Here is a 19596-nt window from a genome sequence, read left to right on the forward strand (position 1 = left end):
CTTTGCAGATTATATTAGCATATACATTTTGTATCTTTATCAATCTCTATAAAATGTTTGGGTTCTTTGATTCAATAATTCCACTTTCGGGAATCTCTCCTGAAAACAACCCCAAAATGCAGACAAGGTTGTTACGGCACTGATGTCATCAGGGCAAAAGAACTGAAATCAATCAAATGGTCCAACAATAGAGGAATGGCTTAGTAAACCATTATAATGTATTCATTTTAAAAAAAAAAGAGTATTATACAACTACTTAAAAGGGTGACTCTGAACATTGGGTAGCAACATCGAAATGATTGCAACGTAAAGTTAACTGAAAGGAACAAGTTTAAAGAACTGTGTACCATGCTGATAATTATGTTAAGTATCCACTGAAATCCGTCAAAATGCTAATTTTATTTGCATTTGCTCTGAAGAAATCTCTTTTCTCATCTCTACTTTCTAACTTTTCTGTAATGGGTTTTTGTTTTTGAAATTTTAAATACAAAGGAATAGACCAGGAGGATAATTTATTTATGTGTTTAAAATAATGGACAATAGCAAATCATTTTTATCTGTTCATTAATTAAACACTAGCTGCTATTTCATGTGCACGCATAAAATAATCTTGCCTATTTCTACCGCAAATTCTATGGGGAAATTACCTTCTTTTAAACTATGACCTCTGGCCACCAAATCCAGCCCACTGCCTGTTTTTGTAAAAGAGTTTATAGGAACATAACTACATCCATTTATTTAAAGCTACATTATAAGAGCACCATTGAGTAAATCATATGGCCCACAAAGCCTAAAATATTTAATCTCTGGCTCTTTACAGAATGATTTTTGACCTCTGCTTTAAAATATTCTTCTACTCTCAACTTCACTTGGTCTTCTCCACTTACATTCCTGATTGAAACGTCTGTTTGATCTTTTGGAGTATGGAACTGACATTAGCTGAATCCATGAACCCAGGCCTTGACGTCTTTTACACTGTCATTTATGAGAGGACTTGTTTTGGATGTGGCTGGAGAGATACTGTAAATTGTTGGAGAATTCCAAGTATGTTTCTTAAATTCTTATACTGTGTAATATACTGCATGTATCTTCTTATCCGTGCTTCTGGACACACCCCACCCATCCCAGCCAAATAAGTTCTGGATAGCTAACCTCCACTCCCAGGCTAAATCCATTCCACATCTTTAAAAACAAAGGTCCAGGGTACTGGTGTGATTGTTATTACCCACTTCAACAAATACAATTGAATTCGATTAGCAATATAAAGGGAAGGTTGCTCCTCCAATGACTATGCAGTCTTACCCAAAAGCAGTTCAAGTTCATTAAAATCACTATTATCTGACTCTCAATTAAGTGCAATGATAATTTAATTAACAATGCCCACTTAATTGTTGATGGCAGGAAACTGAGACGACAGGCAGGCTCCGTGGTGGCTAAAGGCAGCTTTACCCTGAAATGCAGGAGGTTTCTGAACCAGCCAGCTCAGTGAACTCTGTGTGCTTCTTTGGCAAAGGAAAGACCTGAAATAAATAAACTTGAATCTGCTTTAGAAAATCGAATTCTGACCTGGGATGGTGATGCTGAGGATTTACGCTAGGGTGCCTGAAATGAAGATCCTAGATCAGCAACCTGAATGCTTTTCATTAATTTCATTCATTCATTCATTGACTTTCTTTTTCTTATTCTCTCTGTCCCTCCCTTCCAACATCTATTAAAACCTGAAACCTGTTCTAGTAAGTACTAGGTGCCTTGTAGGACTCCAGAATGAGCAAGGCTCCACTTTTCTGACTGGAAGAGGTCAGGGTGGTCTGAACTTCAAGGGCAGGAATGGGAATGTTGAAGAGCACAGTTTATTGAGCCCATATCATACATACACCAGGCACTGTGCTAAGTGCTTCAACCTCATTATCTTGGTTTATGTTTACAAAACCCTGTGAGTTTGGTAATATTGTTTGAGTTTCACCAATGAAAGGGAGCTGGGGCTTCGGGAAATCTAGCAACATCTCTAGGATCACAAGGCTAAGAAAGGGCAGAACCCAGATACAGCACTGACTTGTTGGATGCCCTTACTCTTAAAAACTGGTAAATGCTTCCTCTTTCCTGTTCTTAAGCCCATGAAATGGCACAGGTTCCCACTGTCCCCCCCAGGAACCTCCCCTTAGTAGACACACACTGTCATGCATCCTGAGAAAGGTTTAACCCTCAGCGCTGGGAACCAGGTCCCTGCCTTTTGTTAAAGGTCCTCCTTTCTTGCTGGTTGAGGCTTCTTTTGTGCGAAGTCAAGTACCCAGCAGGACAGGGTTTAGAAGAGCAGGACCCAGGGCAATGGGGTTCTGTTTCATGAGGATGTCACTTGGTGACTTGGGCATTATTTGCTTTCTTCCGATTCCGCAATCTTCCACCTCAGAACACCCCCTCTCTCACTGAGGTACAAGGACCGTGTTTCTTTCTTTCTTTCTTTTAAATGTTTTTTTATTTAGTTTTGAGAGACAGAGAGAGGCAGCATGAGCAGAGGAGGATTGGAGAGAGAGGGAGACACAGAATCCAAAGCAGACTCCAGGCTCTGAGCTAGCTGTCAGCACAGAGCCTGACACGGGGCTTGAACCCACGAACCGCAAGATCATAACCTGAGCTGAAGCCGGATGCCCAGCCAACTGAGCCACCCAGGTGCCCTGCAAGGACCATATTTCAGCACAGTCCATCCATCCCTGAAATTGTTCAAAATCTGGTAAAAAAACGCACATGTGGCTTTTTCTAGAATACTGCCATAGCTTCAGCAGGATCTCCAAGGAGTCTACACAAGGTTAATAAAAATGTACCCAGCCTCTTCAAAGGTAGTTCTCAGATCAGTGACCCACAGACCACTGAAGTCATCTGGTCAACAGTGCAAATTCCTGGGCTCTAACCTAGAAGTGGCTCTCTGGCAGGGGCCACCCCATCTTCCAAGGGCCAGCACCAAGCTATGGTGTCATTTGGAGTCCTGGACTGGAGTCTTCCCATGACCTTACTGGGATCTGGGTCTGGAGGAAAGCCAGGGTCTTGCTGGGGGCTGGCGGGCTGGAGGGGAGGGGCCCACCATTTGCAGGTGCAAAGAGGATTAGATTTCTCAGTGGCCTTCTCCCTGGGGCTTTATTCTGTCCATTGTTCCCAGAGTCTGTGATGGCTGCCAGCTGTGTGGGCGAACCTTGCTTCAAACAGTGTGACCAAGTTTTGTTTGGAGCAGCCCCTGGGGCTCTGTTTGCAAGGCACACTGGAGGCCTTTGAGACCAGGGTTAGAGTTTCCTCTGTTTGGGCACAGAAGGAGCAGGAGCTGACCTCTCCCCGCTTTCTGTGGCCTGGTTCATGTTGGAAATTGCGTGTTTGCTGGTTCTTTACAATGCCCCGACCTCAGCCCCTCAGGTACACACCGCTCAGGGGACTCAGTGGCTCTGACACTCTGAGCAGGAAGCCCTCATTCTGGCTTTCCTGCTGACTGGGCTGGGGTCAAAGCTGGTCTGGCGGGTGTCACAGTGTGTACAGCTTTGGGTACACGGAGGAATTCACTATCTCCTAGACCCACCTCTGACAGCCAACCTAATGGCTCAGTTCTGGGGCTCCTCAGTGGAGAAGAGGTCCCCCCACCATGGCAGACCACTGGCCACTTTGGTTTTCCATGCAACTTCCCTCTTTCAGTACCTCTGTCCCAGAAAATGGTGTGAAAGCTGAAAAACACCAGGAGATCCTCCTAAGTCCTAGTTACTGAGAGCCAACTTTCTAGAACTTTCTCCCCAAGTGTCTGAAGTTCAAAACCAGTCATATAGAAGCTAGTCATTGATAATTTAGTGAGTATTTATTGGTGAGGGAGCATAAGGCAAGCTGAGGGCAGAGGGCAAGCTAGCACCCCCCTCCCAGCCCCCACATCCAGGTGGGACGTGTGTGATGTTCCTCAGGCACTCCTGGCTGCCCCAGAACAAAGGAAAGGAAAGAAAACATGGTTATTTGATGGAATTCACAGTCCATCAGGACGTGAATCTTCATCAGTTTAGAAATACCTTAGTAAATTACAAGAAAAAGGCAACCGAATCAATAGCCTAATCTCTAAAAACCTATAGACTGTTTCCAGGAGCCTCACCACCACCCCTCCATCGTGATATGGGAAACAAAGGCAAGAAGAAAGTGGCAGGTAAAATTAGGTTTCCTTGTAATCTGCAGCCCATTGACAAATACTTGAGGTAAATACAGAGTGCAACATTTCTCTAGAAACCCCGACTTTCCTAGCCCGAGGAGAGGAGAAACAACCTGAGCTTGACCATAGCAGGGCCTCAGGCATCTTAGGAGTCCTCTTTAGCATAGCAAAGTCCTTCTAGAGGCCTCCCTTTGGACTTTGCCTCTCCCAACTCCATAGTAATAGAACCAGTCGGGGGCCCTGTCCCCTTGCTTTAATAAAATCACCTTTTTTTTGCACCAAAGACATCTCAGGAATCCTTTCTTGGCCTTCAAGCTCCAAACCCCCACCATTCCCAAACCTCACCATTTATTGTGGGTGGAGCCCACGGAAGGTAAACAGCATTTCCTGGAGATTATGCACTTCCTTTTTTTCACCCCAATCCATGACCCTTCCTTTGGAGAAGTTTCCTGGCCCCTCAACTAGTCAGGAACCCTGTTCAGTGCTCATAGCACCTTATGGCATTTATCTGTCTATATTATACATGTTCACATCATTCTTTTTTTTTTAAGTTAAATTTAAAAACAATATTTACTTTTGAGAGACAGAGACAGAGCATGAGCCGGAGAGGGGAGGGAACAGAAAGAGAGAGAGACAGAGAATCCAAAGCAGACTCCAGGCTCTGAGCTGTCAGCACAGAGCCCAATGCGGGACTCAAACCCACGAACCATGAGATCATGATCAGACGTTTAACCCACTGAGCCACCAGGTGCCCCAACACGATTCCTTAATTAATGCCTGTCTTTTCCAACCTTACTGGGAGACGGTGGAGGGCAGGGGTCCTGCTTAGTTTTTTGTCCTCCTTTCTGTCTGATGCTCATTACTATACCAGGTCCAGACATGGCAGCCTTCTCTTTCTACTGAAGGAACCTGAGGAACGAAGAAGAGAGTAACTTCCTGCATGAAAGCAGTTTGCCGCCTGCATTGAAAACACTGAAATCCCCTCTCCAGCTCTTACTAAGCAACACCTAGCTGATGAGGGAGCTTGGGCACGTGGAAGGCAAAGTAGGGGTTAACAGCTCCACCTCCCCACCCGGGGCATATGCGTGATATTCCTCAAATACACCTGGCTACTCAAGAACAAAGGAAAGGAGTTTCAGTGCTTGTCTATGGTGACATGGGAAACTGAGGCAAATGAAAAATTAAATTCCCTTACTGCCTACAGCCCACTGACAAGTCCTTGAAATGGGTAGAGTGACTTCCCTGTAGGAGATCAGCTGTCTCAATGATGACACTTTGCTGGGGGCCAAAGGGAATTTTGGTTTAATATTATCCTGACTCTCCAGGATCCTGTAAGTCTACTTGAACATATAAAAATTCCTTTGGAAACTTCCTTTATCTCAGCTTCTCCAAGATATATGCTGGTAATCATACTCCAAGCTTATGGCGCCCTGAGTTACATCCGAAGGGTCTCATGACTGAGATCTTACCAAATGGTAATAAATGGTGTTTCTCTAACAGCAGCCAGCCCCTCAAGGTCCTGGAAACCTTGCTTCCAAAATTCTTTAGAGACTTACTCTATCTCTAACCCCTCCCAACCTTAGTGTATATAATCAGTTACTCCTCACAACCTCAGTGCAGCTCTTTCTGTCCACAGGACCTGTCCCTGTGCTGTAATAAAATCACCTTTTTGTACCAAAAACATCTTCAAGAATTCCTTCTTGGCTGTCAGCGCTGAACCCCACCCACCATCACCCCCAAACTTCATCACTAGTGATGGGGGAAACAAAGGAAGAAGGAAATGGCAGATAAAATTAAATTTCCTGGGGTGCTTGGGCGGCTCAGTCCGTTAACTGTCCAGCTTCCGCTCAGGTCCTGATATCACAGTTCATGGGTTTGAGCCCCAAGTTGGGCTCTGTGCTGACAGCTCAGAGCCTGGAGCCTGCTTCAGATTCTGTGTGTCCCTTTCTCTCTGACCCTCCGCAGCTCACTCTCTGCCTCTCTCTCACTCAAAAATAAAATAAAGACGTAAAAAAATTGTTTTAATTAAATTTCTTTATGACCTGCAGCCCACCAACAAATACTTGAGGCAGGCACAGTAAAACATTTCTCCCTTCTGGTTTTAAAGTTAACGCTTTGCTAGGGAGAAAAACAGCCTTAGCTTGACAGTAGGTGGGCCTCCAGCATCCTGGGAATCTTCTTTAGCATATGAAAGTCTCATTGGAAACTTCCCAATGCTTTTACCTCCCCCAACTCCCAAGTATATAATCAGTCTCTCTTCACCATCCTGGAGCAGTTCTTTCTGCCCTCGGGTCCCATCCCTGTGCTTTAATAAAAATTACCTTTTTTGTACCAAAGATGCCTCAAGAATTCTTTCTTGGCCATCAGCTCCGAACCCCCACGCTCCCAAACCTCATCACTGGGATTTGTGTGACAAAACCCACGCAAGGCTCAAATCTGCCCTGGGGACTTCGTGAGGCCTCTAGGTCACCAAGCGCACAGGGCTTCAGCTCTGAAACAATTAGCCTGACTTGGGCTGCATTGGATTTTGTTAAGATGTGTGCCGATTGCTACCGAAGCTGTTTGCATGTAATCAATCTTCAGCCACAGAGAGCCGAATGGTGGAGGCAGGCATGTCAGGCCGGCTGCTCCAAACCCTGAACCTCGGCTGAGGACCCTTCTCCACACCGCAAACCCTACATGCTCTTTCCCAAGTGGTCCATTGTGGGAGTTATTCTCTCTTAGCTCTCTCAAAACCCGCTGGGCCTACATGGAGACCCGGGTAAGGGAAGGATATGAAGCAGCGCAGTGAAAAAGTCAGGTTAACAATTGCACAAACAGGGGTGGGGGCCGGGACATGCGGAAAGGGTGCCTGATCACAGCCATCACCACTGGGCTTGTTTCTTGGGGACACCACCCATCCTACCCTCGACAGTTGTGCGAGGGTCTGGAGTCTGCCGGGTTCTGCGCTCCTTTACACCTGTCTCCTCCTCTGTGCCATGTGGTGGACGTGGTTCCTACTTCTTCAGCTGATTGGAAGGATCCACAGGAACGTACCAATCAGAGCAGCCGGAACAGTGTCTGGCAGACAGTGGTCTCCGACTGGAGGACATCTTTAGTACAAGGTCTTCCGGGGCTGTTGAGCCCCCACTGCTGGTTCTGCTGCTCATGTTCATGGGTATCAGCCCTGGCAGGTATCAATCACCCGGGGACCTGTTTACAAATATGAATTCCCTGGCTTCGTGAATCACAACTACCCAGGGGATTGCAGTATGGACATTTGTATCACTCACACACACACACACACACACACACACACACACACACACACAAGACCTTCATTGATTTTGACTCAAAAGCAGTTGAGTGGCTCCCGGGGAGGGGGGTAGGGCTCAGCTGGTTAAGGGTCAGACTCTTGATTTGGGCTCAGGTCAGGATATCACCTGGGATGGAGCCCCATATCAGGCTCTGCCCTGGCAGTGGGGAGCCTGCTTGGGATTCTCTCTCTCCCTGTCTCTCTGCCCCTCCCCTGCTTGAGCTCTTTCTCTCAAAATAAATGAATTAAAAATAAAAACAAAACAAAATAAAACAAAAGCACAGTCAAACCCATCTGCAAATCTCATTGATAGCCAGGCTTGGCTCTGTTTCTCCTCCTTTACCTTAGGCCACCCGTGGCTGTATCACTATTTTATATCAGGTCAAGGTAGAAACGATAACTCCAGTGCTAAACCTAAAGTTAGGTTAATGTGCATTTCTCGAATAAATGCATTCTCATTAGCCAAACAATACACTTTTCATCTCTGATTAGTCTCTTTTTGTCTTTGTCCACATACAAACATATACTGGAAATATAGCGTGTGCATTACTGCATATCTATTAATTTAATTCCCAGTTTTATAAACATGTGTCTGTGTTTCCATTTTAGTGAGAAAATGTTAATTGTTGCACACAGCTCCAGTAACTGTATATAAAACTAAATTAAATTACATCAACCATAGCCCTATTTTTGGATATTTAGGCTGCTTATGAGTTTTTTTCACTGTTATAAATAATGCTGGAATCTGTATCTTCAAACACACAGGCTTTCTATATTTAGGAATTTTACTTTGAGTACATTCCCAGAATGATCACCGCACAAACTCTTTTTATTGTTCTAGAAATCTATTGCCAAGTTTTTTTCCGCTGAAAAAGTGTTGCCAATATATACTCTGACAGCTAGTTATTAATGACTGTTTCATCACTTTCCTGACAGCATGGAGCATCAACACTTTATTTTGGATTTTTACTAATTTAATAATTAAATGTGGCACTTCATAGTTGCTTTATTTGCATTTTAAAGTGTATTTTAGACACATAAACACCTCGCTGCTACATGAACCTCATCTGTGGCAGTATTATCACCAATCTGATACACGCAGATTTCTGTTCCTTGGATTAATTTTGTAGGGTTTATGTCAGGAATCGCCTCAGGTAAGATTTGTTCTCTCCTTAGCCAGCTGGGGAGTGGGAAGGGTGAGTCACCATCTGAGGCAGCTGATGAAGCCAGGGGAGTTGATAAGATCTGCCCCTCTCCTCCCCTAGAGCCTGGGTTCTGCCCTGGGACATTTACCTCCTAACTTTAATGGCTGGCAGGCCTATGCTTCAGCATCTTGGCCATTCAACACCTACATCAACCCTCTCTTTGGTAAGGGGAGCCTTGCTCACTTCCCTCATTAGTTACAAATTCCTTTAACCAACAAGTATTTACTGAACACCTATCATAGGCCAGGCAATGTGCTGGGGCAGAGGCTATAATATTGAAGGGGGAAAAATAAGTGACCCAACAGATCTTGCCTGCATGGATCTGATAGCCCGCGAGGAGAAGAAGATGTTTACTACATTATCACATGCGTCACTCATTCTGCCTTACCTCCTGGCTCCATGTGCGGGTGGTCAGTGGTCTTTTCCCGCATCACTTCCCCTCTGCCTCAGAGCATCTGTGCGTGCTGAGCCCCCTGGCAGCTGGCGCTTCCCTCCCCAGCGTTCCCTCCTGCTACTCCACTCTTTCCAACTGGGCTCAGATGTCACCTCTGCAGGGAAAACTCGTGAGGACACTCCAGGCTCCCCTGCCCAGCCATACTCCCTAACTGCCTGTCCCCGCGGTATTTTTCTCCATGCATTTGCTGTGTACTTGTTTGCTTACTGCCTCTTCCCTTCAGTAGGGGTAAGGTCTGCGAAGGCAGGGGCTCTGTCTGCCTCCTTCACTCCTAGGCACATTGCCTGGCATGGAATAGCCACCTAATAAATATTCTTTGAATGAAACAGTGAATGAATGAATGAATGAGTGTGTGAATGAATGATTTTTTTTTTTTTATTTCCACTTAGGGAATCTGTATGGACACTTGTTAGCTGCGGTGAGCCTGGGGAAGAAGGGTGGGGTGGGCAGCGAGCAAGGGAAGGGAGTCAAAACCCCAAGTCTACTTGGGGGTGCTTTCTAAGCACCTGACTGCTACAAAGTCATCTGATTTGGCTACTAGGTGACTAGTGACAATGACAACAATAGCACAGCGCCAGTGTTTCCAAGGGTCTTGGCCAGGGTCCTAGTCCTCACAGCAGGACTAGCAAGAGAACCAAGAGCCAGGGCTTTTGGTCTTCACAAGAGGGGACCCTGGGCTCCTGGCAGGGGCTCAGGCATTTTCACAGGACAGGCAGGGACTGCCATTGATTTCTGGAGATGCTGAAGGATGGCTTTGAGGAGGCAGAGCCCAAGTCAGCCAGGAAGGCTGTGATTTCCTGTCTGCACAATTAACATCATTATGGAGGTGTAATCTCCCTAATTAGTTTATTTCATCAAGATTTGATTGAAGGCTTTTCTCATCTGCCTCTGTGGCCTCCTTCTACCTAAGGCTCATGAATAATAGGAAGCAAGATGTTACATCTGACTCGGCTCCCTCCTAAAGAGACCAGCCCATAAATAAAACATCTGGGTCTTACTGGGGAGGGGATGGCGAGAGGGCTCTGAGTGGGAGCCCACTGATTGATGGAGACAGGAGAGTGTTTTCTTAAGTGAGGCAGGCTGTGATTTCGTCTCTGGACCTGGGCCACAGAGCCTGGCTTCCCTGTGAGAGCAGCCAGCCTGGACGTGGGCACCGATCAATGGGGCAGGAACTGGGGGGCTAGAGTACCAGCCCACGGCCTCACTCTCTCTTCTCGTCTGCTTTTTCTGTTTCCTAACTAGACGTCTCTTAGAAGAGAGGGTAATTTATGCCTCTAGAAGTATTTTTCTAACAGATTCTCAGATATCTTCATGTTGTCATGTAGTTAACCAACAATATCAAGGCTTTTGCAGCAACATACAGAAGGAATGGGTCCGGTTCTGTCCTTGACTGGACCAGGTTTCAGCGACCTGTCTGTATAGTGGAGGCTGGAGAAAACATCAGACGGTACCTGTTTCCCTCACCAGCAGCAGACATTGACACCCGTCACAGCTGCTGACTCAGCAGGCTGCCTCCTCATCATAACCCCCAGACAGCTCTTTTCTGTTGATAAGAGTTGGTGCAAGAGAACTGAAACCTGTTTCTCATCCCTGGAATCCATGATCCTTTAAGAAAAGCCCTAAGCTGTTCTCCGGTCATGGCTGGGAAAAAAAAAAAAAGGGGGTGCCTGAAAAGCATCGGACTCTTGGTTTCAGCTCAGGTCATGATCTCATGGTTTGTGGGATCGAACCCTGAGTGGGGCTCCACTCTGAAAGCATGGAGCATGCTTGGGATTCTCTCTTCCTCTCTCTCAGCCCTTCCTTCACTCACGCACTTACACACACACACATACACACTCTCTCTCTTTCTCTGTCTCTGTCTCTGTCTCTCAAAAAAAAAAAAAAGAGATAAATATCCAAACCATGGACATATCCAAGTGCACTTCCTCCCCTTGGAGGTAAGAGACCACCTGTAAACCAAAACAGCCATCACGACCCAGAACATGAAGGGGAAATCTTTGTCAGGATGGCACTGAGTTCACAACATGGGCAGGAGATACAGGTGTTAAGAAATGCCTAATGGAGCACCTGGGTGGCTCAGTCAGTTGAGCATCTGACTTCGGTTCAGGTCACCATCTCCTGGTTCATGGGTTCAAGCTTGGCATTGGGCTCTGTGCTGACAGCTCAGAGTCTGGAGCCTGCTTCAGGTTCTGTGTCTCTCTCTCTCTGCCTCTTCCCCTCTCATGCTCTGTCTCTCAAAAAAAAAAACATTTAAAAAAATGCTTAATAATCACAAGCAAAACTCTGAAGGTACAAAATATGCATCAAGCCAATCAAAATTATTTGGGGTGGCAAGTGCCCAACAACAGGAAATGGTAAATTTTATTTTTGACATGGTGTGTCCTACTTAAACAATGGGCTGCCACAGTGCAGTGGGAACTGTCTACAGCCACACACACAGATGAGGACGGACTGGACAATGGAGATGAGGTTAAGCAAAAGAAGACAAACAAGAAGGCACCTTAGCGGGTTCCACTGATACCAAGCATGGCAGCAGTAAGAGTATTCTATGTTGTTAGGCTTCAGGTTGGTGTCACTTTGGGGCAGGGTAGTGACTGGGAGAGAATGTAAGAAAGCCTTCTGGAAGGAGGTAATGTTTGGTTTTTGATTGGGTTCTGGTTTATGGGTGTATTTAGTTTGGGGAGAATTCATCCTGCTGCACACTTAAAATGAGAGCACTTCAATAAAGAGTTGAAAAAAACCATGGGGCCGGAGAGGCACGCTTACCAGTGGGAATTCCCGTTCTCCTGGGTCCTGGCCTCTGCCCACCTTGGCTTGTGCCTTTGTCCTCCTGGCTCATCATAACCCCCTGTGACCTCCAGTGGGTGTCCCCCTTGGCCAGACTTGGCCTGATGAAGTAGAAAAGAATTGGAGGCAGAATCAAAACACCTGGACTCGATTCCAGCCAGTTTTGCCACAAGTTGGATGCGTCGCCTCATGCACCTGTGATTCTCAGTTTCCTTCCTGGGTCTGGGAAGCAGGATTTGGTATCACCTCCCTTTAGCTGTGCTTGGGTGACCTTCCCCTTGCCTCTTTCCTCTTGTCAGTTTGTTGCACAAAAGAGTAGGGGGTGGGGGCCATAAGCTGGTAGAGAATGGAGCCTTGAGCAATAATTCTAGAGTCCTCTGGTCTCTAACGGATACTGACTATAAAGTCATAGCTGACCCAGAGTCTTTTATTGAAGTCCCCAAACAAATGAGACAATTACCTGGGGAGGTCTCCCAAGCCAGACTCATCCCCACAAAGTAAAACTGGTCAACCTATGGAAAACAGAGACATCTTCTTAACAGTGTGAAGTCTTCGGGGCCACCTCCAGAGCTTTGGGAGGGAACATGTGCTATTTCAAAACTCATTGATGCTTTCCACATCACCAATCTATTTAAAGTATGGTTGAAGGAGAAGTTAGGAAAAAAAAAAAGATTGAAATTGAGGGGGAGAAAAAAAATCTCTCCATCCCAGAAACCCAAGGGGTTAATCCTCTCCTGTGGCTGAGGAAATGCCAACAAGCCTTTGGCAACCTTCCTCCTTCTTTATATAACAGCACTTCCAAGAGCTGATGCTAGGACCGCCCAGTAATGCTTTTAATTTGTGTGCAGTTGGGAAGAGGCCAGGATTTAATCGAAATCGTTAGGATGCCTTTGCTTGGCGTTGCTGAGTGCTCGCAGTGGAGCCAGGCAGCAAGGTAGCACTGGAATAATTAAAAGAAATACCTAAGGTAGTCACTGTTGCATGAGCTATTCCAGATACCAGGCTTCAGAGTAAAAACGGTGGAATTAAATAACACTTTTGTAGCCGAAATAAAATTGGTGCATAGTTACTTTCCTATTAGGCTTCAATTTTCTCTTATTCCATCCACCTAATATAAGGAGCTGGGGGTCCATGTTTGTCTAATGGGGGTGAGGGACAGAGCCTGAGAACTGCCTTTCCTCAGTCAGCCCAGGTGCTTGAGGTTCCTATTCTTGGTCCCCTCTGTGCTGTGGGTGGTCTGAACTGGCTCACCCTCCTGAATTACACGTGGTACACAGCTGCACAGAGAACATTCCACCCGCCCAACCTTCCCAGGGTATTCTTACTCACATGAGTCCCAATGGTGGGCAAAATGTGGAAAAAAAGGCACAGGCATTGGGATTCCCATACCTGCCCTCATTCCCATTCTCTTTCTAAGGGGAGCCATGGGTCCCAAAGCCCCCAGACAACATATGGTCAAGATTAGGAATCATGTCCCTAAAAGACTGAATAATTCAGGTGCAAAAAGAGCACATCTGTGAAGTAGAGATATTCACCTGACTTATTTATATGTTATAAACACTTACAAGTGTCACAGGGGACCAAGCATATGCCATGCCAGTTATTCACTCAGTAACAAAGGTTCATTTACATCTCTAAACCATCCATTCTTTCTTTTCCCCAATTCTGTAAAGCCTTGTGCTAAGTTCTTTTGTGAAGATGAGAGAATGCAGTGAGGCTTCTGAACACTGGCTAGAGACAGGTCTCACAGACAAAAGAGTTCCGGTTGGTGTTCGTACAATTCACTTGGGCCAATAAGGCATCTCTCTTTCGCTGAGACAATGTGTCACCCACCATATCAAAGGCGAAGGCTTTTAGTAGATACTCAATGCACACTGGGGTCCAACTCTATTTTGTTTTTCAATCTTAGCTCTTGGGGGAAACCTAGGTCACTTCTGTCATTAGGTGGCAAGAGGAGGACTGTGATGGTGGGAACAGGTGTGACCACAGAAGTCAGGCACATGGTCTTTCCTCTTAGTAAATGTCTCCATTATAAAGAAAAAACAAAACAAAACAAAACTATGACCTAGGTGCTATATTGATTTACATTTTATGGGTTAGAACACTGCGTTTAGAACAATCTCAACAATTTACTTAAGTTCATCTAGACATGTGGCTGAACTGAAGCTCTTACCCAGGGCTGCCTGAGCCCACACTCAAGACCCTCAAGGTGAGGAGAAAACAGCAAGTGAGCCAATGAGTTGGTAGTTTGGAGAAGTCAAGAGATGATTTGAGGACGGGCGCCTGGGTGGCTCAGTTGGTTAAGCGTCCAACTTCAGCTCAGGTCATGATTTCACGGTTTGTGGGTTTGAGCCCTGCATCAGGCTCTGTGCTGACAGCTAGCTCAGAGTCTGGAGCCTGCTTCGGATTCCGTGTCACCCTCTCTCTCTGACCCTCAGCTCGCGCTGTCTCTCTCTGTCTCTCAAAAATAAATTTAAAAATTTTTTTAAATTAAAAAAGAGATGATTTGAGGAGAACTGATGATCTATTTGAAGAGTAGAAAATCCATGAAGACAGGGAGATCCACAAAGAAGAAGGCAGCTGAGGGTACTGGTCCTAGAGCAGGGAGTGGATGATAGAATCACGAGTACCAGTCACCTTGGCTAAGAAAGACATCTCCTCCTTGAAATGGAGGGAGGATGGGTGAACCTCTGGGATACATTTTACTGTAGGGCCCACATGTGGGAAAGAAAGAAGATAAGATGGGAAGTTCTTACCATTGTAACTTTGAGTTTGGGAAAGTATCAATTATCTACCACTGTAGACCAAACCACTCCACAAACTAATGGCTTACAACAAGTCATTATTTCTTCTCTTCCAGCTGCACTCAGCATATGGGTCAGCTGGGAAAGCTATAAAGGCTGGGTCTCTCTCAGAATTTTCTTTCCTCACGGGCTTCTGCAGATTATGGTGGCCTAACGGTCCCAAGGGGGTAAGAGTAGAAGCTGCAAGACTTCTTGAGGCCAAAGCCTTGGAATGCACACAAAATCACTTCTGACACATTCTAAAGATCAAGTCAAATCACAAGGTTGAGCCCAGGTCCATGGAGGTAGAGAAATGAGGTCCTCCTCTAAATGGGAGGAGTAATAAGTCCCACTGCATAGGGCAAGGGTAGAAGGAAGCCTAATTTGTTGGCACCATTATTTTAACCATCTATTGAGAGACAAAGGCCAAGAGGAACAGGTGTGGTTGAAGTTGAGGTTGGAGGAGGAGAAGGTAGAAAACATCAGAAGATTTAAGAGGACTCCATGGGAGGACCACGTAAGGACATGTCTATTTCCTTATAGAGCTCAGAGATAGTTGTATTAATCTGGAGTGGCATCCCACTTCCAAGGTTCAAGTCTGGACTACTGAATGAGAACACGTAAGCCATGACCTAGCCATGGCTGGAGCTGCTACACAGGAGGTGCTCAGGAAATGCTGAGGACTGGACACCACTTCCCATTTCCTGTCTGTGTCTTTTAGCTCCAGGGTGGGACATAGGAAGTGACATTTTCAGACTGCCATGGGAAAAGCAGTGAGCATGAGATCCTCTCTTAATCTGAGGATCCTCTGTTTCCTCAAATCTAGCCACAGCCAGGCTTTCCCCCACTGGGTGACCCTCTTGTGGGTGATCGGGACTTGTGGCTAGATAGTTGACTTCCACAATCAAATCAAGTTGGTTTTTCAGGATGATATACTCATCTGTGCAACTAAATGCCAATAAAGTCCACTGGGTCCAAGGGTAAAATGTTGACTCTTTTTTCATGTTTATTGAGAGAGAGAGAGAGAGAGAGAGAGAGAGAGAGAGAGACCAGGGAGAGGGGCAGAAGGAGAGAAAGACAGAATCCCAAGCAGCCTCCCATGCTCAGTGCTGAGCCTGATGTGGGGTTTGATCTCACAATCATGAGATTATGACTTGAGCTGAAATCAAGAGTCACACGCTTAACAGACTAAGCCACCCATCACCTCTAGGATGTTAACTCTTAATTAACAGCCAAGGTAAAAACTTCAAGGAAATGCAGTGTGGCTCAGTAGGTAAACATGGAGGCAAAGGGAAGTATTTCCCTTTGAAGCAAAGATCAGAGGCACTGGATTTCACTAAGGAGGCTGGAGACCACATCCTAGCAAGCGGCAGTCCCTTCCAGCTGACCTGCCGGAAGCAGAGATTTTCTGCTCACTGCTACCATGTCTACCTGCAAAGGTGCCTAACTATGGTTTCCTCACAGGTCACGTTTGATCTGGCTGTGCATTAGTTTCTGTGCTATTTTATACAGACACACACACACACACACACCATTAAGGGATACACTCTAACACGAACACTGAATTCTCAACACGCTTGCTTTGTCCACACATCACTTTTGAAGCCATCCACCTGGCATCCCACATACACCCCCGACTCCATGTGCTAAAATGTTCCTGGATTCCCTCAGCTCTTGCTTGCTGGCCTGTCTCTTATTTTCAACCTTGCCCGCAGGAGCAGTCCTTGTCAGTGCCCTCTCTGCCTGACCGGGAAGTCTTGGAAAGCCAAGCTTCCACCTGTCAGCGTGGGCACACCTTTGCCTCGGGCCTCTTGGCTAGTCCCACTCTGACCCCACCTGCCTGGCCTGCAAGACCTTTCCATGGCCCTAATCCGCCCTCCGAAGTCTACTCTTCCTCTTCTATTGTGGATACCGTGCCCAACTTTCCTCTCGGCCCTCCTCTGCCTCTTGATAAGCATTCACATCAAAATCTAGGTCTGGTGCTTCCCTGAGCAACAAAGCGCATGTTCCTTAAGAAAGCAGGGTGGGAAATGGCTGAAGTAGTTAGGGTTTTCCTTCCGGTTATCCTTGCACATGCACATATCCGGTTATGCCATGCGCATGCGCCCTGTATCTCCACATCACATGTGCCTTGGGTTGCACCTGCAAGCATGTAGCAGCTCACACCCCCCGCAGGTAACAAAGGACCCACAGCACCCACAGAACTCCGCATTTCCAACCCAGCCCCCCCCCACTTTTTTGTGTGCCAGCTGAGTCTTTTCCCTTCCTGCGATGGACCTTGTCCTCTCTTTTCCCCTAAATAAAAGGATGAAGTTGTTTCCCACACTTGAGGCCACCTCTTTTGTCAGCAGCGGCAAACAACTTCATTCTTCTTCTGCAAGGCAGGGCTGGAGCTGGTTCAAGCACTCCACCGATGGCCAGCAGGAGAAAAAAATCATTAGAAAATCAATTTCTACTTAATTGAAGATTCTCCCTCCGAACAGGAACAAAGTGGGATTTATCACCTCCGCTGCCTCGCAGCCTGAGTAATGACTTTTTGCCTGCCCGGGTTTTCCCTGTATCCAGGCTTAGTTAGCAGCACCACGTGGGCTGACCTCTGGGGGTCAGAGAGTGCCCAGGGCGGCAGTAACCTGGGTGATGGATCCACTCGGGATGTGGGCAAGAGTTGCCGCATCAGAGGGTGATGAGGAGTAATGCTCCGACAGGATAAATACGGGAGATTGACCTGCTTGTGTTTCTCCTCCTGCAGACAATTTAAAGTAAACTTATCCAGAGGTGCTGTTTATATCTCTTCAGCGCCTGCTGTGGAGGCTCCTGGTAAATGCTGAGCCAAGGTCCCAGCATCTGCTGGGACAAACCTAGAAGGCCAGTTGTCATGGGCACCACACTGGGCCCCTTACCTTCCAGGAGTGATGAGCAAAATAGTGCTTCATCCAAGAACCCTGGGATCTGAGGGGCAGTTGGAAGAATTGAGGGCAATTTGCTTTGAGAAAAGGGAGTCAAGAAGAGTAGGGAGAGCCGTCTGCACCCCCATGAGGGGGATGGTCTTGCTCAGAGTTGCTGACATGGGCAGAACCAAGGTGCTCCTTGCAGGGCGATGGATAATGGTGCAAGTAATGAAGGTATAGGGGCTGCTTAGGAAAGTTTAGGATTCGTTTAGGAAGGCTGGGCTTGAGGAAAGTAATATTTTTGAGGTCCTAAACTTTCCATTTTCTTCCCAAACACAAATTTCTTCTCTCCTCTCCTCTCCTCTCTTCTCTCCTTCCTTCCTTCCTTCCTTCCTTCCTTCCTTCCTTCCTTCCTTCCTTCCATCTATCTATCTATCTATCTATCTATCTATCTATCTATCTATCTATCTATCATCTATCACTTGTCATCATCTATCTTTATATAGTGGTCAAACAGCAAATCCCAACTCAGCAGGCATTTTAATAAGATTTCCTTTGTAATGTAGCCCCTGGAGAAATCAGATCCTGCTAGCATTGATTGAACTTTAGGTACCCTGTTTTCTGTAAGCACATTCCTTTACATGGAAGGGAACGGAGTATCCTTCACAATCTGGCCCCCAACTGTCCTCTCTGTTTTGAATCCTTCCCTTCTCTCTCCTACAAGACTATTTCTCCATGAGATAGTAGATGTAGTGAGATTACAGTCTTCTTGCACAAATGCTGTGCCTCCTCCTATCCGCTCATCTCTGCCAACCCTGTCCTGTGTGGAGGCCCTTTCTCCCATTTTCTTTGGGAAATACCTATTAATCCTTCCAGACTCAGAAGTTGTGGGTCTGGCCTTTCTGTCTCTGGGACACTCTTTTGATGTTCTCCTGAATACTGTACTGTGAACTTTTGTTTATGCATTCAACACATTAGACTAAGACTTTATTCCAGGATAATTATTATATCTTACTATTTGTTTGGAAACATCTACACAAGGCCTGTTGGAAGGTCCAGGCATTGCTTGTAGAATGTTCATGCCCAGAAAGGCATTGGTTCACATCATGAGTTACATGCTAGGGAATAAAACAGGGTGGAGCTAAATATCAACTGCAAGTGTTTAAGAGGGCTTTAGATTTGCCCAAGGGGTATCAAATGTGGTTTCCATGGCAGACGAAGAGCTATGAAGGAGCACTGAGTGCTTTGCTAAGGTCGGGAGTAGCTATCGTTTAATTAAGAAAACTGTGGTGACAGCTACCCAGTTCGGTGCTTCTCTGGATACTGCCGTATTACTCACAATACAATGAGAGAGAACTACTATCCCCATTTTATGAAGGAGAAGGTGAAGACCTGCAGAGTTTACTTTTACAGCCACACAACTATTAGGGTGTTGGTATTTGAGTTGAAGCTCAGATTAGATGTGAAACACCATTTTCTTCAGCACTATGTAATCCTATCTCCCTGGATCAACGAAGGTGGCTTCAGAAACCTGCCTCTTGGATGGATCCCTGCATTATCTCTTTCTGTACAACAAAATGTCTTGAAACAAGAAAGACTTATTAGCCCAAAGTTCCTGTGGGGCAGGTAACTGGGTCTGGTCAGGGTCTCTCATGAGGTAGCAGGAATGCTGGGGCCGGAACTATGGCTTCCTCTGAAGCTCACCCACACGGCTGTTGGCGGAAGCCATTGGTTCTTGGTCATGCGGACCTTCTCCACTGGGGAGCTCATGATGTGGAAGCTGGCTTCCCTCAGAGTGGTGAGCAGAGACAGTGAGAACAAGGGAAGGGGAGCAAGACAAAAGCCACGGGGCTTGTGTAACCTCGTCTGAGAAATGACATCCATGGGGCTCCTGGGTGACTCAGTTGGTTAAATGTCTGATTTCGGCTCAGATCATGATCTCATGGTTCGTGGGTTTGAGCCTCGTGTTGGGCTCTATGCTAACAGCTGGCTCGCAGCCTGGAGCCGGTCTTCAGATTC

General features: G+C 46.3%; 1 long non-coding RNA gene across 1 annotated transcript; it reads right to left on the reverse strand.

Moving 5' to 3' along the window:
- Positions 1-1349: 1349 nt before the first annotated feature.
- Positions 1350-12231, reverse strand: LOC115275500. The gene is made up of 2 exons (XR_003901590.1): positions 11886-12231; positions 1350-1520 (listed from the first exon to the last, which is right to left on the reverse strand). It is a non-coding gene; the product is annotated as an uncharacterized LOC115275500 (long non-coding RNA).
- Between the last annotated feature and the right edge of the window lie 7365 nt (positions 12232-19596).

This window comes from Suricata suricatta, chromosome 12, assembly GCF_006229205.1.
Source record: "Suricata suricatta isolate VVHF042 chromosome 12, meerkat_22Aug2017_6uvM2_HiC, whole genome shotgun sequence".
In the NCBI taxonomy this organism is placed as follows: domain Eukaryota; kingdom Metazoa; phylum Chordata; class Mammalia; order Carnivora; family Herpestidae; genus Suricata; species Suricata suricatta.